The 27,300-nt window shown below is 41.7% G+C and overlaps 1 long non-coding RNA gene across 1 annotated transcript; it reads right to left on the reverse strand.

The window, feature by feature from the left end:
• Positions 1-20,175: 20,175 nt before the first annotated feature.
• LOC141146089 (uncharacterized) lies at positions 20,176-26,864 on the reverse strand. The gene is made up of 3 exons (XR_012244723.1): positions 25,854-26,864; positions 23,674-23,730; positions 20,176-20,513 (listed from the first exon to the last, which is right to left on the reverse strand). It is a non-coding gene; the product is annotated as an uncharacterized lncRNA (long non-coding RNA).
• Positions 26,865-27,300: the final 436 nt, after the last annotated feature.

Below are 27,300 nucleotides of genomic sequence, written 5' to 3' on the forward strand. Positions count from 1 at the left end.
CAACCTCAATGCCTATGTTCCCCATAACTGTTTAACTGTTAAGTCTGGGACTGTTTAACATGGCGCTCCTGTTCTTTGATGGCTTTCTTCTATAGTGTGGCTCTGGTGGTGGCTTTCTTCTCTTGGCATCTTTTTTGATAACTTGTTAACTTTTGAATAAGATCATGCTTTCCTGCAACAGTAGTGTTCTCTTATCTCAATTAGCAATATTCTGGTGGTGCTGACCATATTGTGTTTACGGAGGAAGACAAAGAAAAGAAAGATAGCAGTTTTATAGCATCAAAAACTGCTTCTTCACATCCTCACCATAATTCTCAATACAACACAAGCACCCTTTACAGGGTTGAAATAACAGTGCCACATTACCCTATGGATTGTCTAGAATAAACATATAGCTCTACTGCCTTTCATCTACATTCATAAGACCTCCAGAGACTGTGTGGGCACTGTTTTCTTCCACCCTCAAGCGGTGTGCTTAGTCCCACTTCTGCTTCCATTCAGCCACTTTGTAAAGCATATTCCATCCATAGACATACTATGGACACTGCATGCTGACACCTCTTAGCGAGTCCTGGAAGGCAAAAAATGTTAGCTAGCTGTAATTCTCAAGCTATCAGCCATTGTTACTAGATTTCACATTTATCATGACATCCTGGATTCCCTTGTGATAAGAGCTTGATATCATTCCTAAGTGTAACTTTTTATGCTAACAGCCCTTCTGTGTTCCTTTTGTGCTAGTGCTGGATATAATTTAATCTTCAGGAGCTGAAGGACTCATTGTGCCTTTTCATCCTCCCTGAACTTTTATTGATCCATTTATGAACTGTGAGGACTTGCATCTGTTTGGCCATTATTCACAGTAATGTGCTCTGCTCATTTTTTTCTATGGATTGTTAAATATATGTACTGACTAGGGATGAGCCGAACACCCCCCGATTCTGTTTGCACCAGAACATGCAAACCCTATTAAAGTCTATGGGACGTGAACATGAAAAATCAAAAGTGCTCATTTTAAAGGCTTATATGCAAGTTATTGCCATAGAAAGGTTTTAAAAGGACCATTTTTTCAGGAGCAGTGATTTTAATAATGCTTAAAGTGAAACAATAACAATGAAATATTTCTTTAAATATCATGCCTAGGAGGTCCCCTTAGTTTGCCTGTAAAGTGGCGCATCTCTGTGATGTGTAGAACAGTGCCTCAGCAAAATGACATTTCTAAAGGAAAAAATGTAATTCAAACTAGCTTGCGGCTGTAATGTATTGCCGGCTCCCGGCAATATAGATGAAAAATCAATGAAAAAATTGGCATGGATCCCCCCCGCCCCATCCATACCAGGCTCTTTGGGTCTGGTATGGATTTTCCATGCCAAAATTTAAAAAAAAAACAGCGTGGAGCCCCCCTAAAATCCATACCAGACCCAAAGCCTGGCAGGCAAGGAAGGGAGGGAGAGCGAGCCCCCCCCTCCTGAGCCATACCAGGCCGCTTGCCCTCAACATGGGAAGGCTGCTTTGGGGTCCTCATATCCTCATGGACATTCACATGGGGGGGCTGGGATCTGGAGGCCCCCTTATTAAAGGGGCTTCCAGATTCCAATAAGCCCCTTACCCGCAGACCCCCACAACCATCGGGCCAGGGTTGTGGGGATGAGGCCCTGGTCCCCATCAACATGGGAACAAGGTGCTTTAGGGGGACCCCAAAGCACCCCCCCATGTTAAGGGCAAGCTGCCTGGTATGGTTCAGGAGGGGGGACGCTCGCTTGTCCCACTCCCCTTTCCTGGCCTGCCAAGCTGCTTGCTCGGATAAGGGTCTGGTATAGATTTTGGGGGGGACCCCACCCCAATTTTTTTTATTTTGGCATGGAGTTCCCCTTAAAATCTATGCCAGACCTAAAGGGCCTGGTATGGATTTTGGGGGGACCCCATGCTGTTTTTTTTTTTTAATTTTGGCGTGGAGTTACTCTTAAAATCTATACCAGACTCAAAGGACCTACCAAAAGGAACTACACTGCCTGAACTGTATATATAGTCCACACTACACTGACTACACTGTGTGTGTGTGTGTGTGTGTGTATATATAATATATATATATATATATATATATATAAATATATATATATATATATATATATATATATATATATATATATATATATATAAATAAATACAGGGCTTTTTTTCTCAGAAAATAGGTGCAGGAACTCCCTCCTCCATGCTTTGGTTAATCAGCAGCCGTCTATGCACTGCGATAAAAGGTTACAACTAACTTGGCTATGTACATAGGAGGAATATACCTGTAGGTGGAAGCAATGTGTGTGTTGTAAATTTTGGTTTAAAAGATAAAGATTATGCCTTTTAGCATTTAGCATTCAAAACAGGCCTTGATTTTCCAAAGGAATTCATTTTTTACTTTGCTGTGATCGCAATCATTCAGTCATAAACAGGTACAAATCCTGTTTTTCCCCTGCAAATGACTGGGCATTCAGAGTGAGCACAGCTTCACCTTATTTACCTTAAATTGGAGCTTTAGTCAGAAAATGAAGTCCTGTTAGATCATTTCAGGCTGACCCCTTTTGCAGGTATAGCAAATGTAAACATTAAAAATAAGGGCCTATACTGTTTAAAATTCAATAATACACTGTCTCACCTTGTTCTGCACATGCTCAGTTGCTCTCTGTTTTTAGGCACTGTGCCAAAAATAAAGAGGCCAGTCTGCTGACAGTTGATAGTTTTAATGCTGCTCAGGTGCTCTGGGCTTCAGCAAAATGGCAGCCTTCAGTAAGAAGAAACAGGAACAATGCTGAAGGTAATTTACAACACACAGTAATTTTGGTAGTGTAATTATTAATGTGGAAAGTATATTCCTTGCTAAAGAACATTATCTTTTGTCACGTTGTTACAGGTAAAGTTCCACTTTAAAGTAATTGTAATGGGATTTTTTTTAATAACAAACATGGTATACTTACCTGCTCTGTGCAATGATTTTGCACAGAGCGACTCTGATCCTTCTCTTCTGGGGTCCCCTGCCGGCTCTCCTGGTTCCTGCCCCTTTAGGAGCGCCCCCAGCCACTTGCTAAGGGGGGCACTTCTGCAGGCGAGAGAGAGGGCTGAGAGATCATCTGCTCTTGGGTATAGCACTGCATCGAGATTAGGCTCAGGTATGTGTTTGGGGGGGGGGGGGCTGGGTGGAGCCAGAAAAAGAAGGTTTTTTACCTATTCCTAGGTAAAATACCGTACCTATTTTTATCTATTCCCTTTACAAGAGTTGTTTCAATTTTATTGAGATCCAAAACTTTTCCCATTGCTGCCACATTATGGGCTTTTGCTCCTTTTTTGAGTCCATATAAAACTTCCTATAGCTTTACGTATCTGTGTTATTTTTTGGGGAGGATTATAGGAATAGCTTGAAATACGTTTAATATTTTAGGCAATATATCCATTTTTACCACGTTAATTCTTCCCATCCAAGAGTGAATTATTTTATCATATTTTTAAGGTGCTTTTATAGTTTTACCAATTATCACAATGATTTAATTCTTGTAATTGATTCAAATCCTTAGGAATAAGTATCCTTAAATATTTTATTTATTTTTTTATTTGCCATTTAAGGGAAAATCCTTTTGAAGGAGCTCTTGTACTTTATCAGTTAGGGATACATTTAACATTTCAGATTTTTCGTAATTAACTTTAAAATGACATATGCCCCGTACGCAAGGTCGGATTTTCCGACGGAAAATGTGTGATAGGACCTTGTTTTCGGAAATTCCAACCGTGTGTGGGCTCCATCACACATTTTCCATCGGATTTTCCGACACACAAAGTTTGAGAGCAGGCTATAAAATTTTCCGACAACAAAATCCGTTGTCAGAATTTCCGATCGTGTGTACACAAATCCGACGCACAAAGTGCCATGCATGCTCAGAATAAGTAAAGAGATGAAAGCTATTGGCTACTGCCCCATTTTTAGTCCCAACGTACATGTTTTACGTCACCGTGTTCAGAATGATCGGATTTTCCGACAACTTTGTGTGACCGTGTGTATGCAAGACAAGTTTGAGCCAACATCCGTCAGAAAAAATCCTAGGATTTTGTTGTCGGAATGTCCAATCAATGTCCGACCATGTGTACGGGGCATTACTTTCCCAAATTTCATAAATTCTTGTATAAGATTTGGTATTGTAATAATTGGATTGGTTGCTTTTAACCCTTATCCCCTGAATATCCCTATTCTTCCTTATTGCTGTAGTAAGATGTTCCATCACTAATACATATAACAATGGGGACAAGGGACATCCTTGTCGAGTACCATCTGTTATTTCTATATATTCAGAAAGCATTCCATTTGTTTGTATTTTTACCCTTGAGTTGGCATATAATGCCATAATTTTACTGAGCATATTTGGTTCAATCTCCAATTGAATAAAGATTTCTTCCAAAAACCGCCATCGCACCCTATCAAATGCTTTTTCGGCATCTACTGACAAGACATGCTGGTATGGCGGTTTTCTGTGGATATTCTATTAATGTGCATGTTTTTATTGTATTGTCCCTTGTTTCTCTCCCCATTGTGAAGCTGGTTTGATCTAAATTTATATGTTTAGGTAAAATTTTGGCCAACCTATTAGCAATAACCTTAGAATATAGACGTACGTCTATATTTGTAAGAGAAATTTGCCAATAATTATTACACATTATATGATCTTTTTCTGGTTTAGGGATAAGAGAGATATACGCTTCCATCCCTTGTGATGTAAAAGTTTGCGATGCCGATATGGAGTTATATGTTTTTTTAAAAAATAGGTGTAATTTTCTCTTGAAATATTTTATAAAACCTTGGAGTATAGCCGTCCGGGCCTGGGCTTTTGCCCAGGACCAGTGCTGATATAGCTTGTTGTATTTCTTCTGTTGTTATTTCTTTTTCTAACTCTTCCTTTATCTCTTTAGGTAGGGTAGGTAGTGTCATATCTTTAATATATTGAGGTATTTCTTCTATATTTTTTCTTTCCTCTTCCTTATTTAATTGTTGTGTATTTTATATTATATAAGTTAGAGTAATAAATATGAAATGTATTGGAGATTTCTCTAGGATCATATGTTATTTCACCCTAGAAGTTTTTAAGATTTTTACTATGGAGGTTGTAGATATAAAAAAACTTCTGTGTAAGCAGTACTTAACCTCCCTGGCGGTATTCCCGAGTCTGGCTCGGGGTAGAATTTCATTACCAAAAGCGGTAAACCCAAGCCAGACTCAGGATCATATCACAGGATCCAGGAAGAGCTTACTTACCTTGTCCCCTGGATCCTGCGATGTCTCCCCGCAGTGTGAGCGGCTCGTCCTCCGCTCGATTCATCACAGAGCCAAGTTCCATTCCCTGCGAGCGTTGCGACGCACGGGGTCAGAGAACGGTGCCAAATTCAAAAAGTGAAATACACACTATACATACAGTACACTGTACTCTTACAGATTACATTACTGTTTGAAATTATTTCACATCCCTTTTGTCCCTAGTGATTTCTCCAGTGCCCTGCATGCAGTTTTATATAATAAAAATTGTTCTTTCTGCCTGGAAACTGGAGATTGTCCATAGCAACCAAAACCGTCCCTTTACATCAAAAGTGGTTTTAGACCAGCTAGAAAACACCGATAATAAATTAGAATCACTTGCAGAATTGAGCAATAGTGATTTGTGGGGAGATCCGTCATCAAACACTGAAAAAGTAATGACAGCGACAGCAATTCTGCAACTGAGCAAATTTCAATGTTTTTGATTTGATTATATTATTAAATAATTTTTATTATTATTATATTATTATTTGGTATAATTATTTATAGTTATTTATTATATTATGATTTTGTGTTTCAAAATGTATCATACCCGAGATGTGAAATTTAAGTGAGTTATTACTAAGAATTACAGGCCTACAATATAAAATGCCAAATTTCCATGCAAAATAATTGTACCGCTTTCAGCATCAAAAATCTGAAATAATCATACCGCCAGGGAGGGTAAAACTCTAAAAAAACTGGTGGAGTAAATAATGGCGCGGAATAAAAAAATTAATAAACAAACAAACATGTGGATGAATGATAAACAATAAGTGAAATATAAATAAACAAGTGATATCAACAAATATTAGTGACACCTAGTAATCAGTGCCAAACTATATATGAATGAGCACTTATATTTCATATCACATTACAAAAAAAAACCCTGTGATAAGTGTGAAGTAATCCAGTCTCTATTGCTAGAATACTAATATATAGTCCATATAAACTATAAATAAATCCGATGAATGGTGTGAAAACAAATATTCTGAATGTTGTTCTTGTGATCATCCACCACACCTCAGTGATTGTGCTTACACTCCCCTCAAAGACTCGCACTCACCAGTTGCATTTGCCTCCCACTCTCGTGTTTGGCTCAACTCGCCTCAACCCACACATATAGGGGTTAAAATTGATCTCCAAACTCCAAACGTATATGACAAGATTCCTTTTTTCTCAAGAAGTGATTGCTCCACATGCAAATGAAAACACTCTCCAATGGTGTGATATAGTACAAACCAATTTATTAAAAAATTCAGCAATCCCACACCATTGCACTCACATGTGCCAAATACAAAACAAGCCAATGGGTGACGCGCTGCATCAGGAAGTGGAGTCTTGGGATAAGGAGTGGGTGAGACTAGCAACAGCTACTGCACACCCTGGGTCCACCGCGACTGCTTTAGATCATTTTATCAGTGCATGGAATTTCTTGTTGTGACAACCTTTGGCTTGTTTTGTATTTGTCAAAACAAAATTGGGAAGGGTTAAGGGGTTGGGGGATGGGGGAAAAGAAGGGGGCGGGCGTGAGTACACCTGTACTGGGTCATGGAATTGCATATGCCCGTACTTAATGCTTAGCAACAATAGTGCTAATAGGCCTCGGACAAACAAAACAAAACAGACTGGACGAACATTACATAAAAGTAAATATGTTAATAACTAGGCAATAGTCAGAAAGTCATCCATCATTCCTTAGAAATACAGGAGATCCTGGTTCAGATTAGTGTTAAGCATGTAATGGGATCATGAGTATTCAGTCAGTACTCAATGAGATATTCAAGTGGTGATAATAGCGCTAAATGGTCTGGAATTATTATTTGCAATGAAGGTGCAAGTATACTCGATTATATTAGTTTAGCTGTACATTACCAACTTCTTCAGCGCTGCGCCGCTCAAGGGTGCTGTAATCCACCAATCCTAAATGCCGTAAAGTCCCATATCTCATGTGGGGTGTCCTTGAATTCCTGCAGGGAGATACCGTGACCGCCAAGGAGAAGACTCCTTATTTGCTTAGCTGCTACGATCCCAATTCGTAGGGAGTTCCTGTAGCTGTGTGATGTCTAGCGGGCATCCTTCGCCTCTGGAGTGGCGGTCATATGCTCCCTGTTTCAGCTGAACGTTCCATGGGCAACTTAGGAGGGCAAGAAAGAAGGCAGCCATTAGGGATAGGGAAAGCCTGCTATACGGGACAAAAACCACAAAAGAGCCACCGACACAAACAAATGAACCAGTGCGGGTTATAACGACTTTTGGCTCCCAGTGGAACAAAGTACATTCCATCTTGGAAAAACACTGGGGAATTTTGACCAATGCCCCGGAACTGGCAAAGATAGTCAGCACCTCACCCAAGATGGTAGCTCGTAGTGCCCCAAGCTTGGGTGACATGCTGATCCAGTCCGAATTTGTTAAAGAGCCAGACCCCACTTGGCTATCGGAGTACCCACGATCAAAGGGCATGTTCCCCTGTAACAAATGCCAAATATGTCCTTACGTTCATAGAACTTCTAGTTTCACTGATGCCCTTAATGAGAGGACCTATGAGATACGCGATCTTATCAACTGTTCAACATCACGAGTGATTTACCTAATTATGTGCCCGTGTCCCAAGATATACATAGGCAAAACTAAAAGACCTTTGAAAATACGTATAGGTGAGCACTTAAGAGAAATCAACACAAAAGGAAAGATACCAGAAAAACTCCTGGCCAAACACTTTGCCCTTTGCCATGGTGGATCTTCTGAGGGTCTAACAGTCAAGGGGATATATGCCCTAAAGTTACCCACTAGACGAGGTGACTTTGACCGTATACTCCTCCAAAAAGAGAAGTGGTGGGTGTACAGGCTGAAGTCCCTCGTGCCAGTAGGGTTAAACACAGAGTTAAATCTACAAGTGTTCTTGGAACCTTGAAGACAATGAAAAAACAGTATGCTCTATTACCAGTGACTTTTTTACATATACACAGGGGGGGCTGTTAGTTTTGTTCGGTCTCTTTTTACCACTTATTTTCTCAAATTCAGTCTAACTAAACACAGGAGGGTGACTTAATAAAGCTAAACTGAAATGAATACTGGCCATAGAATGGACCATTTTATACGACATGAATGTCATAAGTCATCTTTATGTCCCCCTGGTGGAAACTGAACTTAATTAATTTTATGAATAAACATATACCCCTCTATAAGTGATACCATCTACAGTAACTAACCCACGTGTATATTTGTATATGTCACCATCCTGCATGCAACACTGGTGTTAATTCCTTTTTCTTGTTTTTTATCAAGTCTTAAGCTTAAGCATTGTGGTGCGTTGGTCTATCTTATTTCCGTCTTTCCCTTGATCACCCACATTCTGCCATATCTTCCCTAGTTCCTCTATTAAGAGTATAGAGGCCTTTTACTATGTGCTAGGATACATTCCTATAAGCAATGACATAGCTGCTTTTCATTTAAGACAACAACTATGTCCATACTAGCCGATAGGCCGCTTGGAACAACCAGTCATTTCTGATTGGACAATATCCCTTCGAATCCTTCCAAAATTTCTCATTGGCGGTACCCACCAGCGAAAGACACTATAAGAAGGGCGTGTGGGCAACCGACCAATGAACGTCCAAAGATGAAGCTACGTCAGTGAACCACGGCGAAACGCGTTGACGTCACTACGCCACCCAGTCCATGCGTTATGGGCATAGAGGGATGTGTACGGCGTTCAGCTGAAACAGGGAGCATATGACCGCCGCTCCAGAGTCGAAGGATGCCCGCTAGACATCACACAGCTACAGGAACTCCCTACGAATTGGGATCGTAGCAGCTAAGCAAATAAGGAGTCTTCTCGTTGGCGGTCACTGTATCTCCCTGCAGGAATTCAAGGACACCCCACATGAGATATGGGACTTTACGGCATTTAGGATTGGTGGATTACAGCACCCTTGAGCAGGGCAGCGCTGAAGAAGTTGGTAATGTACAGCTAAACTAATATAACCGAGTATACTTGCACCTTCATTGCAAATAATAATTCCAGACCATTTAGCGCTATTATCGCCACTTGAATATCTCATTGAGTGCTGACTGAATACTCATGATCCCATTACATGCTTAACACTAATCTGAACCAGGATCTCCTGTATGTCTAAGGAATGATGAATGACTTTCTGACTATTGCCTAGTTATTAACATAGTAACAGGATGATTTGACTGTACTTTTTATTATTTGACAATGGAGGAATACCTACAATAACTAAACCTCAATTACATAGATACAAATAGGAGTTGTAATTTTGCTCTAGTACAGCACAGGTGCCTTTCTTTCACTGCACTTTCCACCCTCTAATTGCATTCTGCCACAGGGGCCCACACTATACCCAATAGCAAACAATTTACCTATTATCCCTAGTTGATGATAAGCATGACAATTTGATTAATTGATATTACCACCAGGCCACTGTGGCATAATGCAATACGCCCAGACTGGGTAGCCTTATATGTTCTTTTATGTAATGTTCGTCCAGTCTGTTTTGTTTTGTTTGTCCGAGGCCTATTAGCACTATTGTTGTGATATTTACAGTGTAAATTTAAGTTGTGATTTTATACGTCTATGATGACACAATAAAACTGATTTTACTTAACTATTAAGACCTAAGACTATATTGTTGCCTATAGTAACCCCCTTTCTAAGCCCACCTCTATTGGGTTGTTCCCCTTCCCCCAATTTTTCCTTCTATAAAGTTGTTTTGTATTTGGCACATGTTAGTGAGCACAATCCGGTCCAGGACTACAAGAGATCAGGAACAGCAGCAGATGACATATCTGTCCCCAGGCTGTGGTCATACCACAGCCTGCATCTTTTGCCAGACCAGACTGAACCCAGGCCATTACATTCTTGTCTTCCTTAGACGCCTCCTTCCAGGCTGTGGCTCTGGTGTTGGAGTTGTGGCAGGAGGTGGAGGAGGACGATGGTCGACCTCCTGGCTGCCACTTACCCCCGCCACCTTCTGGCTGAGGCTATCCTGTATATGAAAAAGGGACATAGTTGTAGTTTTTTGGTCATCAATCACACACAATTTAGAGCTCATGACTGTTGAAAATTGAATGTTAAAAAATAGAAAAGACTATCCTTCTGAGCCCAGCATTTTTCATTCTTGTCCCAATCCTTTTTGGCCACTACTGTCTATTGATATGTAAACCACTTTGTTAAATCAGCAATTAGTGATCAATAATAACATGTAGTTAACATCATTAATTTTATGATATGAAATATGTTGAACAATGTTCTACCTGACTCAAGCTGGGCTCCTCCACATCTTCCTGCCTGGAAGGCCCAGGTTGGACATCAGAAGCCTCAGCTGAGGTGGAAGGAAGAACGGAGAGTGCTGGCCTGGGTTCACTCTGGTCTGACAGAAAATGCAGTCTGTCATAGAACCCCAGCCTGGGAACATAAACGTCATCTGCTGCTCCTGATCTCTGGGAATTCTGGACCTTCTTTCACTCCCTAAGATAAGTACTCCTCATGCCACCAATTTTGGTCTTCAAATAGGTGATGTCTGCCGTGGGGATCATCGGCTTCACAAATTCAAGCAATTTATCCAGCGCCCCGCCTTCCTCTTTCTTAGCTTAATAAAAAACGGGTGGTTCACCTGCCACAGACAGGGCAGCTCCCTGAACATGTCAATTAATATTGCTAGAAATTCCCTATCATTGAATGGATCCATTTTCTCTGCAAGTCACAACACAAGACAAACTCTAATGTCAGGCTAAACTCTTCTAATCTTGTCCCAATATACTGTAGGCCTCAATCTATAAGCAGTATAGACCACTGATGCCCCAAGTTCAAATTGTACCTTCGTTCTCACAATTGGCGCTTCCGATACTCCATCCTCCTCTCACAGATTGTACGTACGACGCACGCTTGTTATGCTTTATATACACTAGTTTCTAGTCTATTCCCCGCCCCTTGTCTTTCAGCGTAGTGGGGAGAGCACATGGCGAAGAAAGAGCAAGTGCATGCAGAGGAGAGCAGCAACGACGAAAGCCCGGAGCCACGAACGTCCCAATCCCGGAGGAGATTTAAGACCTCAAATATGTCCTTTGTAGAGATGGTGGACATCTTGAAGAGGGCCGACTATGATGGGAAGTATGGACTTTACCTAAACCCAAATGTGAGAAAGGCCAAGATCATGGCTAAAGTCGTGAAGAGTCTGCGCCAGAATTTTAGGGGAACGCTGGTCAGACCTGAAATTGAGGGAGCAGGATCAGTACAGAAGGATCAAGAGTTCTTCAAAAAAGTAAGTTGTTGTCGTGTGTTCCTATTATTATTATTACTTGCATGCTGCTCCATGTGCTTTTGTTTACTGTTGTACAGTTTAAAATGGCAACTTTCAGGTTCGTGGGCATAGTAATCGTTCATATTAAACATCGTTCGTTCGCCCACTAATACGATGTTTGGGGCAGATACAGGTTAACTACATTTGTTCAGGCCTATTTGTATTAAAAGAAGTTTAGTACATTGATGTCTAGATTGGTTTGTAACTAGAATGAAATGCAAACTTGATTCAGTTTAAGGAGAGGACACTCAGCAGCTGTTTACAAATCTGGATGCAGGAGCACTAGTGCGGGACACCAGAACAAACTTTTTAGGGTGTCCCACACAGTGTACAAAAAAGGTAAGTATTCCAGCTTTAGAAAGGGGAAAAAAAATTCTTTAGCTTGGAACTCTGCCAGAAAGACAATTGTACGACACTTCCAAGCAATGTTTCAGATTCCTATTTCTGCCCTCATATATCTGTGTGTTAAGTATACCTTTTTTTTCACATAGGGGAGAAAAGACTCGGGACATCTGAGGACACCAGGGACCCAAAACCTCATAAAGAAGGGGAAATACCATCAACACAACCAGAGGATGTGGAGGGAGAGGTTTATGAAGTTGGTGAAATAATGACCACAACAGGTGAGTGTCTGAGACTAAAGCTTCAGGTAATAGATGTATAGATGTATGCCTGCATATTTATAATACATGGTGTGTTTTTGAATTTTAGGTGATGTGGATGTTGTGGAAGAAGAAACTCATTTTAAGGTTATTTCCTAAAGTGCAAGTGCACACGTCCTCATCGGGGAGATCATGGTGTGCAATCGTGATTTACAAAAGATCAAGGAAGACATCAACGATATTGAAAAAAGACTCAAAAACATCATTGATGTTTTAGGCCGAATCTAAAAAGCACCTAAAGTCTTCATTTTTTGGATATTTTTCACCAATTTTTTAAGTATCTTGAATGCCAAATTTTGAAGATGCACACATTGTGTCAACATGTGCTATCTGCCATCATGGGATATCAATGTACACGTTTGGTAGGTGCAACCCCTTCCTCGCAAATAAAGTAGCTGAGAGAAAGGGGTTGCACCCCCAAAACACATCCATTGATCCCCATGATGGGTGCTAGCACATGTTAACATTAGGCATGGGATCAGGAGGGAAATCCTCATTTTGACTCTCAATTTGTATGCATCTTCATTTGGCTTTCACAGGGGTGACATCATCCCATCTGATGAAGGCAAGATCAACACAGTTTGGACATACTAATGTCTGATTGCCTTCATTTTTTGAAAATTGAACTTTGTAAGTTCCTTAGTTGGGTATTGTTTTATGGTTTTCAACATGCCTATTTAACACAAAAAAGGCTATTTGTACTGTCTATACCAAAAATGTTATTCCTAAAATATGTTGGTTTGTTCAAAAACCCTTTTGTAACACACATGTGAATGTGCACAGAGTAAAAATTTTAAGACAATGTGTGGCTTCTTCTTTCAATGCTCAATAGCAGTTTTTGGAGTAAGTTGTTGTTTACAGTGACAATGGGGGTTATTTCCTAAAGGCAAATTCACTTTGCACTACAAGTGCACTTTCAAGTGCACGTTTGCAGTGCACTTGTAGTGCAAAGTGGATCTTCCTTTATTAAATAACTCCCACAGTGCTTTATAATTTGCCACAATCATGCCATTTTCGTGACTGCAAAATTCATTCATGGTGCTGAAATTATGTATATTTTTAACTGTAATGCATTACATACATTAACAACAAAAACAAGTTGTCTGTGTAGAAGACCCACAACATAATGATAGTTTGCTGAAGAAGATATTGTCACCTCATGTATGAAATAAATTACGTTTGCACTATTAAAGAAAGTGTCAAAAAATAAAAGCCCATTGGAGAACCTAGGAGACAGCTAAAAGAAACACAAGCAGTAAATCAAAAGAAATATTATTTCCGTTTAAATATAAATTTTTTTTGTTAAAATTTGTATTAAACATTTTCTGGCATATGGTACAAGTAAGTAGTATAAAAATAAGTTGCGCTAGAGATGAACAATCACACTTAAAGTGACACAAACTGAGAGTAACAAATATTGCAATGATGATCATGCAAACAAATGTCCATATGCACAATTAAGATCAAACGGTGATGAGTGCATAAATTAATTGACATATGGAGAGATGAATATAGATGAACAGCAAAGTCCTCTAGGGTTGTGTATTCCAATGTTCATCACCATTCACTGAGGATAAGGTTTGAATGGAAAGAGGAAGACGGGACTCAATCTGAAGAAAGAAACTCTATAAGTGGGAACGCTTACCAGAGCGGGTGGACCCCCTTAAGAGCAGAGTCAAACACACAAGCAGATTGAGCCCTCTGCGGGGACAGGAATATCTTTGGATATATATCATATATTAACTAATTTATGCACTCATCACCGTTTGATTTTAATTGTGCACATGGACATTCGTTTGATCATCATTGCAATATTTGTTACTCTCAGTTTGTGTCACTTTAAGATTATTTTCTGGCATATCAATGCCCCCCCACCCACAAAGTACTCCATATATTTTATATGGACTCCGCGTGCACTTTGGGGGGGGGGAAGCACTGAAAACCAGATACGAACCCACAAGCACAAAATGAAGAGCAGTAACGATTGGAAAAGCACGAGTCTGAAAAGCGCAGATCATCTCTCACCAAACTTCTACTAACACGAGATTAGCAGAAGGAGCCCAAAGGGTGGCGCACTTGGTTTTGAACTTCCCTTTTCTAGTGCTGTCGTACGTGTTATACATCACAGCGTTGTTGACGTTCGGAATTTCCGACAAGATTTGTGTGACCGTGTGTATTCAAGACAAGTTTGAGCCAACATCTGTCTGAAAAAATCCATGGATTTTGTTGTCGGAATGTCCGATCGTGTGTACGGGCATTAGGATTCACTGTAGGCATGTACTTGCTATTGGTGGACCAGGTAACCAGATTCTGTCACGTACAACCTTGGTATTCTGCATTTTGTCCAAATGGCTATGTATCAATCTGTCTCAGAGGTTAGACACTCATTAAGGTTTTTATCCTGCAGTAGGATTAGACAATATTTCTGAAAGATTGCAAAAATTTTATCTGACTGTGTCAAGTAGTTTTCAATTATCCGGATCAAATCTTTCTGATCCTCATTAGTGATTCCCACTAGTGATTTTTTTTCTAATTTTTGGCCCTATAAAGGGCATGTTTGAAAACTTTTTTTTGGGGTATCCCCTTGCTTTAAACCTATCTCATTCATATTACATACTGGTACATTTTCAAACTTTTTTTTATCATAGAGCAGTTTCTTCTTGCTCTTACAAATTGTCCTAATGGGATCCCTTTTTCATGGGGCAGTAGGCAGAATATATATATATATATTAACTTAACTCAGTTTTTTCATTGTGGATTCAATTGGCCGTGGCCCTTTATTATAGGTATTAAAAATGTATTAACAGGATAAAATGTAATACTGATCTTTAAAATCATACCAACAGCATATTTAGCTCACCTTGTCACAGATCAGCTGTGAAGCAGATCTGTGTCTCACCTTTACTGCTGTAGGCCGGCTGGTACCTGTTGTTCCACTAGATTGTGTTTAGCTCTGCTGCACTCTGAAGCTATGGGTGTCGTCGGCTTCACCTGTTGCTTAATATGAGTCCTTCCTGCTACTTCCTGTCCAGCCCCTCATGTGCTTCTCTATTTAAATCCCTCTCAGACCAGTTCTGGTTGCTTGAACAACATTTGTTTCTGAGCTCCCTTCGTGCAACCTGCCTTAACCTGACCTCTCGTGAATTGATCTCTTGTGTAACGACTCGACTTGTTCTGATTATGTTTTCTGCAGCCCGCCCTGACCTTGGCTCACTATCCGGCTCTCCTTTGCTTCATCCATCCATCCTTGTCTGACAATGTCTTCTGGTACTTCCCTAGCGAGCAGGGTGAACTCAGGAGTCATGACCTGGGGTCAGCACACAGCTAAGCCCAAACCCTCGTGAGGGGGTCCCTGGCAGAATACCGGCTGGCCCTTAGACTCCAAGCCCTGGGGGATTCTGTGTCACCTGCTTGCCTGTGGGCTCACTGTAAGTAGTACTGTGACAGTTTGCTCAAGCCATGAGCGCCTCTGAGAATCGGACACTGACCGAGGATCAAATGCAACATCTAGTTCAGAGACTTAACTCCCAGCAAGCAAATCAAGAGCAAATAATGCTGGTTCTTCAGGATCTTGCCTCCCGTCTAGATCGTCTGCAACTCGCTACAACTTCAGCTCCTCCCGTTCCTGCTTCTGCTTCAGCTGCTCCCATGTTACCTGCTACACCTGGCAATCCCTGCCTGCATCTGCCACTGCCCCCTTTTTTTCTGGCGACCCTAAGGCTTGTTGGGGCTTCATTAATCAGTGTTCCATCCACTTTGAACTTTCCAGCCACCATTTTCCAACTGATCGCACCAAAGTCGCATATATCATCTCTCTCCTCTCCTGTGATGCTCTAGCTTGGGCCTCCCCACTCTGGGAATCACATGATTCTATCACCTCCGACCACTCTGGCAGAATGTCTTCGGCTGCTGGGGCCCTCCTTCGTCTTCGTCAGCAAGGAATGACAGTCGGCCAATACGCAGTTCAATTCCATATGCTGGCCGCTGAACTCAAATGGAATAATGAGGCCCTTACTGCTACCTTCTGGCAAGGCCTATCTGAGCTTGTCAAGGATGAACTCGCTGAATGCACCATTCCTACCACATTGGATGATTTCATCGCATTGAGCATTCAAATAGACATTCGCTTCCTGGAGAAATCCAGATCCAGTCATCCCCCTGCTGGCCGTCCAGTGCAAGTAGTCCAAAGACCTGTGGAACCCTCTCCGTCTTCAACCTCTCACACGTTGGAAGAACCTATGCAGCTTGGGCGAACTCGCTTCACTCTCGAGGAACAGGCCTGACGCATGGGATTGGGCTTGTGCCTTTATTGTGGCGATAAAAGACATCTTTTAAACTCCTGTCCACTCCGTCCGGGAAACTCCAGGGTCTAGGTCACTTGGAGGGAGGTGATCTAGACCGATCCTTTAGTTTTGTCCTCTTCCCTCCTTTCACCCTTCCCGTGGCTATCCACTGGGCTCAAAATGCCTATCAACACTCTACATACGTGGACTCTGGTGCTGCCAGGAATTTCATTGAACAATCTTTAGCTTCCGAGTTGGGCATTGCCTTTGTTGCCTTGGCTATGCCCCTTTCCGTGACCGCAGTAGATGGCTCCTTCTTGCCTATGAGCCCCATTTGGTTTAAAACCCCTACCCCTATTATCTTATGCATTGGGGTTTTGCATGCTGAGGAGATCTCTTTTCTAATTCTGCCTAAATTCTCCAGTCCCATCATTCTGGGTCTTCCATGGTTGCAGAAACACTCCCTGCATCTTGACTGGAATTCTGGACAAGTATTGGCTTGGGGTCCTCCGTGTCAGCAACTATGTATTTCCAAGGTGCTACCTCCTCCTTCCATTCCTCTGGCTGAGACCTCCACAACTCCCATGTTGCCTTCCCAATAACAGTCTTTCTGAGATGTTTTCTGCAAAAAGTCCGCTGATCGCCTTACTCCTCACAGAGACTATGACTGCTCTATTGATCTGTTACCTGGGACCTCTCCTCCCCGAGGCCAAATCTACCCTCTATCTATCCTCGAGACACAAGCCATGTCTGAATACATTCGGGAAAACCTGCAAAAGGGTTTCACCAGAAAATCAAACTCACCTGCCGGAGCCAGGTTCTTCTTTGTAGCGAAAAAAGATGGTTCACTCCGTCCATGCATGGATTACAGGGGCCTTAACGTCATCACCGTGAAGAACCGATACCCTCTTCCTTTAATTTCGAGTCTTTGACAGACTGCGAGGTTCTCATGTTTTTACCAAACTGGATCTTAGAGGGGCCTATAATTTAATAAGAATCCGGGAAGGAGACAAATGGATGACCGCCTTTAACACCAGGGACGGACATTATGAATATCTTGTGATGCCCTTTGGCTTATGCAATGCCCCAGCAGTCTTCCAAAATTTGGTTAATGATATCTTCCGCGACCTTCTGTATTTCTGTGTTATTGTATATCTGGATGATATTCTTATTTTCTCACCAGACTTACCCATTGTCTTCATGTGAAAGCTGTGCTACAGCGCCTACGGGACAATTGTCTATATGCAAAATTGGAGAACTGTCTATTTGAACAAACACAAGTTCCATTTCTGGGCTATATAATCTCGTCACAGGGCCTTCTTATGGACCCAGCCAAACTTCGGGCCATCTCTGAGTGGCCCCAGCCCTCTGGTCTTAAAGCCACCCAACGCTTTTTGGGCTTCACCAATTACTATCGCCAACTCATTCGTAACTACTCCACCTTGGTGGCCCCTATTACATCTCTCACCCGCAAGGATGTCAATGCCTGGCTCTGGTCCCCTGAAGCCATTGATGCTTTCCTCAAACTCAAGGCAGCCTTCCTTTCCACCCCAATTCTCCTACGTCCGGACATTACTAAACCCTTTTCTTTGGAGGTTGATGCCTCTTCAGTAGGAGTCAGTGCTGTCCTACTCCAAGCTCAGAAGGGCAAGTCTCAGCCTTGCGGATTCTTTTCCAAAAAAGTTTTCTGATGCGGAGAAGAACTATACCATTGGGGACCGTGAGCTACTCGCTATTAAACTAGCTCTTCAAGAATGGCGACATCTTCTAGAGGGTTCTCTCCATTGTATTACCATCTATACTGAGCATAAAAATCTGCAGTATTTACAATCCGCAAAATGCTTGAACTCACGTCAAGCTCGCTGGGCCCTCTTTTTCGCCCTCTTCAACTTTAACATTACTTTTTGTCTATGTGCCAAAAACCTTTGAGCCCATGCCTTGTCCAGGTCGTTTGATGTCAACGATTCTGAGAATCACTTAGATCCTGGTCCCATCATCCCTCCGCGTCGTATTCTAGCCACTACTCAGCTCCGGTCTATGCAGCCTCCTCCAGGTAAATCTTTTGTAGTTCCCACACTTCGTCCCAAACTCTTTGCTTGGGCACATGACTCCAAGTTCTCTGGACATCTTGGCATACCTCGTACTTGTGACCTTCTTCAGTGTCATTACTGGTGGCCTTCTCTTCGTAAGGATGTCAAGGAATACGTTCAAGCTTGTACGGTTTGTGTACTATCCAAATCTTCCACGTTCACCCCTGCTAGGTTGCTTTTGCCCTTACCAGTTCCCAATATACCTTGGTTTTGTGTTTCCATGGATTTTATCTCAGATCTGCCCTCCTCAACAGGTTCTACAGTCATCTGGGTAGTGGTGGATCGGTTCTCCAAAATTTGTCACTTGATTCCTGTCCCAGGCCTACCTTCTGCTCCCAGTCTTGCCACAACTTTCATTAAGGAGAGCTTTCGTCTTCATGGGATGCCTTCACATATTGTCTCTGACAGAGGAGTTCAATTTACTGCTCGGTTTTGGAGAGCCTTGGCCAGCTCCTTTGGAATTAAATTGGATTTTTCATCTGCCTTTCATCCCCAGTCCAATCGGCAAACAGAACCTGTCAATCAAAATGTAGAACGTTTTCTCCATGCCTTCATCTCAGCCCACCAAGATGACTGGGTGGACCTTTTGACCTGGGCAGAGTTTGCCTTAAACCTTCACGCCAATGCCAGTTCTGGAAAATCTCCCTTCTTCACTGTTTACGGGCAGCATCCATCTGTTCCCTTTCCTGTTTCCATTTCTCCTCTTGTACCAGCAGCAGCTGAAACTCAAAGGTCCTTCAACTCAATCTGGAAAAAAGTCTGAGAATCTTCATCTAGCAGGCATAAAACGGCAGCAGATTATCATCGCCGCCCGGCCCCTAAGTTCCTGCCTGACGATAGAGTTTGGCTCTCTACCAAGCACATCCGACTCCGGGTGCCCTCAATGAAATTTGCCCCTCGCTTCATTGGTCCATTTCCTATTCTCTGTCAGATCAATCCAGTTGCTTTCAAGCTCCGTCTGCCCTCTCAAATCAGGATACCCAACGCCTCCCATGTCTCCCTGCTCAGGCCACTGGTCCTCAATCGCTTCTCTCGCCCTTTTTCTCACCCCGCTCCTGTGGCTGATACCACGGATCAGTATGAGATTACGGCTGCAACTAACTATTATTTTCATAATCGATTATTTGGCCGATTATTATTTTGATTAATCGATTAATTGGATAATAACCTTAAACTGTGGTGTATAATTTAGTTATTATGTAAAGTATAAAATAAAAGCAATTTATTTGAAAATTTCTATATGCAGTGGTAAATATATATAACCAACTATATGGTTAGGGAGCAAAATCTCTAATCCACTCTGAGAATAACAGACAGAAGAGATATACTGTATATACTATTAGAGGTTGAAAAGGATCAAATTATGAGAAACCATACTGGCGTGCAAGGACTGCCATCATCCTAAATAATATTAGAAGAGATTGTCTGCAACAAAGTGCATATAAGGGACGCCCCTTTGGATTTTATAGGCAGAAAAAGAGTAGAGAGAGTGTATAACCATAAAAGGCACCAGCAGTGCCAACTTTATTAATGTACAAAAAATAGATAAAAATGTCTGAAAAGACAAGACAAACATATACAAAAGGTAATCAATATCTTTGCAGGGAATTGTGTCTGAGACATATAGAGCATAAATAGAGCATAAATAGGTAATATCACCCAATTCCAGCGACCCCAAACCATCGACCCGCGCAGGGTGAGTGTGGTGGGGGTAGGTGGCTAATGCATATTTCCCGACATGTTTCGGAGAAGACCGTAGTCAAACTTGTATAGTCCTTCTTCAGGGGAATTGTTTTACATACAGATGGGTGAAAGAAAATTATTTCTTGTCTCTAGAACATAAATATGAACATCAATAAGTAACATAGCAAAAGGACCATATGAATGGTCTATTTTGTGGCCATTATTATATAACAAAAAATCATAGTACTTACATAATGAAGCTCATGTCATAAATAAAAACAAACAGATGAAGAAATCAACATGCTGGTTGTGAGGGTCCCCAGGTGACAAAGGGAGTGCCCGTGACAACACGCGGAATCGCAAGGGCACCTTCACAAGGGACACCCAATCCACCCTGTAGCAAACAATGTCAGCATTAGGGGGAAAGATTGCACAAAGGGAGAGGCCAAAAAAGTATGTTTTTAAAAAAAAATCTATAAGTGTGTAAGGACTGGCCCTGTAAGGTGCCAAATCCATAAAAGACATGGTTCTTACCTAGGTCTGGAAGGTAGATCAGGGGCATCTGCTGCTGACAATCCGGTGTCTGCCACTGTATTGGCATAAGACATCCGGATGTGAGCAAAAGAGTGGCCTATATATGGGGGCAATAGATCATTTTGGCAAGATTTCTCAAATCAATACAGCTGTGTTTTGACACAGCTGAGAGAGATTAGATCGGGGGGGTGTGAAGAGTAGCCAATCGGAGGCAGACCGAGAGACCGTCCCAGCCGCTGCGTTGACACGCACTGCGGGTGGGGACGTGCCTCAAGGTGCGTACCTCAGGCACAAGGGCACGCGGCGCAGCCACGCCCACAACTGGCGCGATGGCGTCGCGCGTCAGCGTGCCACCGGCGGGAAGGCTTCACCGATCGTCATGGAGTTGACGGTGAGGGAATATAGAAGCTCCGCCCCGCACAGCCAGTACAGGACGGGAAGGAGAGGCCGTCACCGTCCTCGGCTGCAACGGGGGGATCCCACCCGCCGGGTGTCAGCGCACAAGCAGCACCACAGGAACCACAGACGCCCGATCCTGCCACCTCGTGGATAGATGAAAAAAGGCAACCAGCATGTTTAACAAAGAAAATAATCAGTGTGTCATGAAAAGTAAAAACTGAATAATTAAATGAAGAATAATAGTACAAAAATGAGTAATAAATGATGGGAAATAATGTGTAAAAAAAAAAAAAGAAAAAACAGGAAAAACAGGAAAAACAAGAACATAAACAAGGAAAAGGAGAACAACAGTGATTAAACACAAAACATAAAACAGCAATAAGAGGGATCAAACCAGCACTACATACCAGGGATGTTGTTGTATATGGTTGGAATGATTGGAAGGGATCTGGACCGAGCTGATAACCTACATATTAAGTTCACATACCCCTGATGAGAAGCCTGGGAGCAAGGGTCTAAAGTTAAAAGCCTCATTCAATCCTGGTGGCACGGTGGCTCGTAAACTGTGAATCCACCTAAGTTCACATTGAAGGAGGCTTTTATTAAAGTCACCACCTCGTGAACTAAAATGGATGCGATCAAGTCCCAAAAAATGAATTTTGGGGATCGAGGTGGGGTGTGCCAGGGCCATATGTCGGCCGATAGTTACATCAGGATCACGTTTTAAAATGGTTGAGACATGTTGATATATTTATATAAATAGGTGGTGCTGCGTTAATCCCAAGTGCGATATTAAAACCAGTGTGGCATAAATAATAATCAAATCTTACATCACCAGAGAATAGACTGCTTCAGGTGATGCGTAACACTAGCCAAAATGTAAATAAATATCATAGGCGTGGGAACATCTTCATAAAAACACACATATTAAAAAATTATATCACCGTAACATATGGTTGACTCAAAGTCAGTGACAAAGCAATCCTTAATACAGTGCAGGTAAAATAAATGGTGATTTTAAGCTATGTGCAAACGTAGCTCAACAAAAATTGTGACAGTGTGCAATGTGCATACAATGTGCACAGTGTGCAGTGGTATATACAAAATCTATACACTATAAGTAACGGAAGGGTCAGTATATCGTACTTCACATAAAATGACAAATGTTCAAAAATCCATCCAAGTAGATACGATCTAAATATCCCAAAATGAGGAAATAAAGTGCTTCACCAAGAAAATTCTTATATAAATGAAATATGTGACAACATAAATATCCTAAAATGAGGGAATAAAGTGCTTCACAGAGAAAGTCCTTATATAAATGAAATATGTGACAGCAACGTCCTAGCATGCAAGCGTTGCAATTAAAGTGCTCAGAGTGAATGACATCAGGTGCATCTTCGTGTGCATACACACAAGTGGGTAATGGCCCCTTACCTTAAGGTAATAGGGCAAAAGCAATTGACCAAAAGAGCTTTTAGGGCATCCACCTAGGGGCTCCAGCGCATCCCTCACCGTCCTAGATCCTAGGATATGGTTCTCTCAGATGTGGTGCAGGGTGGTATATAAGGTAATAAAACAGGAAGGGTCCCAATAGTGAAATTCCATTTGGTAAAATAGTAATTTTTATTAAAAAAATCCAGGTACTCACATTAAAAATAAATAAACAGCGGTAAGATCCGACGAGCGGCGAGCTCGTGAGCCTTTATCAGTGTATGCAGCCTGTCCCATCGGGCTGTTGAGCTACGTTTGCACATAGCTTAAAATCACCATTTATTTTTCCTGCACTGTATTAAGGATTGCTTTGTCACTGACTTTGAGTCAACCATATGTTACGGTGATATAATTTTTTAATATGTGTGTTTTTATGAAGATGTTCCCATGCCTATGATATTTATTTACATTTTGGCTAGTGTTACGCATCACCTGAATCAGTCTATTCTCTGGTGATGTAAGATTTGATTATTATTTATGCCACACTGGTTTTAATATCGCACTTAGGATTAGCGCAGCACCACCTATTTATATATCTATCCCCAAGGTCTGGTGTATACCCAAATCGGTGCTAGCAGCTTCTCCACCCTTAGCCGCCTTCCATATTTTGATAACGCGGGAATATTTTCATTAATACGTGTTGATATATTCTCTTCCATAGGGGATTAATGGTCTTTCCAATATAATAACCTCCACACTCACATGTGAGTAAATAAACTACACCTGGGGTTTTGCAATTGATAAAGTGTCTTGGGTGAAATAACTGTCCATTGGGTAGGTGAATGTCCCTACGCCGGTCCATATACTGACAGTAGGGACATCCACCACACGAAAAGGTACCCAGGGTTTTACAAGTATCCCCCCTGTGTGACCTGTACTCACTTTTCACCATTCGGTCACCAACAGACGGGGCCCTCCTGTAAGTCACAGCCGTTGTGTCTGGGACAAAAGGGGATAAAAGCGGGTCCATTTTTAATAAGTGCCAATACATATTCAGGATTTGTTTCAATCGTCGGTGCTGTGTGGTGTATGTGGTAATAATTCTGATAGTATTGTCAGTAGAAGATTGTGTCGATGTATCCAATAAATCATGTCGTGACAAAGCTAATGTTCTTTTGTAGGCTTTTTTGAGGGAGGATCGAGAGTAACCTCTTTCGAGTAGTCTAATCCTTAATTTATCAGCCTCTTCTTTAAATGTAGAGTCGTCCGAACAGTTTCCGCTTGTCCAAAGGTACTGTGTGTAAGGTATGGAAGACAGCAGGGGTTTGGGATGAAAACTAGTTGCGTGTAAAAGGGAATTTCCCGCTGTGGGCTTACGGTACAACTGACTTGAGAGACTGCCGTCAGACTGTTTTTTGACCGACACGTCCAGAAAGGTGATCTCGGTCTCACTGTATACCATAGTGAAAGCTAGATTGAATTCATTACAGTTAATTGCAGCCAAGAATTCATGCAGAAGTTTGTCTGGGCCTTCCCATATAAGAAAAACGTCGTCTATATACCTACGCCACGTTAAAACGTGGCACATATAGATAGACAGTGAATCATTGGTGATCAGAGAGTGTTCCCACTCCCCTAGGTACAGATTGGCGTACGATGGGGCACAGCAAGTCCCCATCGCAACACCCTGTACCTGGAGGTAGTGGGAACCGTCAAAGCAAAACACGTTGTGAGATAGTATGAATTCGAGGGAGTTTAAAATGAACTCATCATATTCTGGCTTGGATTCACTGAATTGAGAAAGTGCGCGGCGCACCATTGCAAGGCCTAAATTGTGTGGTATGCTGCAATATAAGGACTCAACGTCAATACTGACTAGGAGAGTACCCTCAGGGGTGTATATATCTCGTAGTGCTTGTAAAAAATGTATGGTGTCGCGTATATACAATGCTTGACATTCAACGAGAGGTTTCAGATGGTTGTCGACCACCCGACTAAGATTTTCCGTGAGATTGCCGCGTCCGGAAATGATTGGTCTGCCTGGTGGTTTATCTAGTCCTTTATGCAGTTTTGGCAATGCATAGAAGGTAGCTTCTTTTGGGTGGTCAGTTCTGACAAATTCCCAAGTGTCTTTGGTTATGATGTTGTGATGGAATGCTGTGTCCACGAGATTGTAAAACTCGTGTGTGAATTTATCTAAGGAGGACCGTCCAATAGGGCAGTACCACTCCCTGTTTTTGAATAGATTTTGACACATTTCGATATATTGGGTATTGTCCATGACCACGACATTGCCACCCTTGTCAGATGGTTTGATGACAATGCCGTGGTCATGGGCCAGAGTGTCGAGCGCCTCACGCTCCTCACGATTAAGATTACTCTTGGGCTTGTGAAAGAGTTTCATATTGTCAATATCAGCTGTAACAAGCTTCAGAAAGGCAGAGGTATTTGTATTGGAACTTGGAGATGGATAAAGTGTGGATTTCTTTTTAATTTTTCTTAATGAGTCAGGAACCGGTGCTGTAGTTGGCATGGTGGAAACCTCCTCAGTTGTTGAGGGAGTTGCCATATAGCCAAATGATTCAGGGAGGTGATCAAAATCTGTTAGATAGGAGGGGTCCTCAGAATCAGAGCACTCAATGGAGTCATTTTCGTCGAGTAATGCGATTAAGTTGGCCAAAGCAAGGCTCTCCTGGTCAGACTGCTGGGAGTCCGGATCGGCTTTTTTGTTGAACATACTTTTAAGTAGGATTTTGCGGATGAAGAGATGAATGTCCTTGATGGCGTCAAATTTGTCCAGACCACGGTCAGGGCAAAAGGTGAGGCCACGCCCAAGGACATTCATCTCAGATTGAGTAAGGGAGCGTGAAGACAAATTGACTACGTTTAATGATGTTTTTGTTTGTTGGATTTGTGAGTTTTTGAAGGATGTGGTTGTGATTTCTTTTGGTGTGCCTGTATAGGGCTTCTTATTTGATCTAAAAAAGTACCCGGAGGTACAGATTGTGAACATGTAATTATTGAGGTAGTAGGTAGATGTATCGAGGATCTAGAGCTACTAAGTGAAACCGGTGTATCTGATATGTCACTGCTTGTGGCAGATCGAGATTGATCGCTGTTACCTGTCCTGGAGAGGGAAGCTTCCATATGGGAGGAGTCATCACGTGATCCTGTTCCCTGTTTGTGAGATTTTTGTCTTCCCCGGCCTCTCTGTTGGGAGAAGGACTGTGGGAAAGAGATAGTATGTGAGTGTGCAGATAGATCAGAGTTGTTATTACTATTGTGTCCATTTCTGCCGCGTTTGGGTTGAGATCTACCATGATTAGGATCAGAGTGCCATTTATAAGCTCTTCCCTCTTCAAAAGCCCTTTTGTCTCGTTGTAGTTTTCTGTCTTTTTTGATCAGGATATTTTTATTAAACTGTTCTAAGTGGGTTTTGAGTTTTTCTTCCGACTCAGAGTAAAGGAGATGTGATTTGAGATTCATCATTTGCAATTGAATTTTCTCCAGTTTCTCATCGAGATCCACTAGTCTTTTTTTGTATTCATCGATTAATAAGGTCATCATATTTTTGGAACATAATTTTAGATTTTCTTCCCATGCTGCTTTAAAGCTAGAGTCGATTTTATCGAAGGTAGGGAAGATTTGGACTCTAAGTCCAAATGGATTCAGATTTTTGGTAATATAATCTTGAAAGGATTTAATGTGCCAATGTAGTAGCGATTTTTTTCTCTAGGATCTGGTTGAGCATGGAGAAGGACATTGCAAGTTCAGAATCAAGAGACTCTTTTTGTTCAAATTCAGTGTGCAATCTAGACATGAAAGTTGTCCATTGATCTCCCTGGTAAAATGCCATGATTGGAGAAAGGAGGAAAGAGAGAAAAAATGGGTAGGGGAAGAGAAAAAAAAGGGGGGAAAGGAGGAGACACGAGATTGAAAGTAGGTACTGTGTGTCGTAGAGAAAAACAAAAGCACATCAGGTTTCTCAAAGGTGGAGGGGACTTACACAGGTATTTGCTACCAAAGATATATGGAAAGGACCAAATTATGAGAAACCATACTGGCGTGCAAGGACTGCCATCATCCTAAATAATATTAGAAGAGATTGTCTGCAACAAAGTGCATATAAGGGACGCCCCTTTGGATTTTAAAGGCAGAAAAAGAGTAGAGAGAGTGTATAACCATAAAAGGCACCAGCAGTGCCAACTTTATTAATGTACAAAAAATAGATAAAAATGTCTGAAAAGACAAGACAAACATATACAAAAGGTAATCAATATCTTTGCAGGGAATTGTGTCTGAGACATATAGAGCATAAATAGAGCATAAATAGGTAATATCACCCAATTCCAGCGACCCCAAACCATCGACCCGCGCAGGGTGAGTGTGGTGGGGGTAGGTGGCTAATGCATATTTCCCGACATGTTTCGGAGAAGACCGTAGTCAAACTTGTATAGTCCTTCTTCAGGGGAATTGTTTTACATACAGATGGGTGAAAGAAAATTATTTCTTGTCTCTAGAACATAAATATGAACATCAATAAGTAACATAGCAAAAAAGGGACCATAT

Source organism: Aquarana catesbeiana, linkage group LG01 (genome assembly GCF_042186555.1).
Source record: "Aquarana catesbeiana isolate 2022-GZ linkage group LG01, ASM4218655v1, whole genome shotgun sequence".
NCBI lineage: Eukaryota > Metazoa > Chordata > Amphibia > Anura > Ranidae > Aquarana > Aquarana catesbeiana.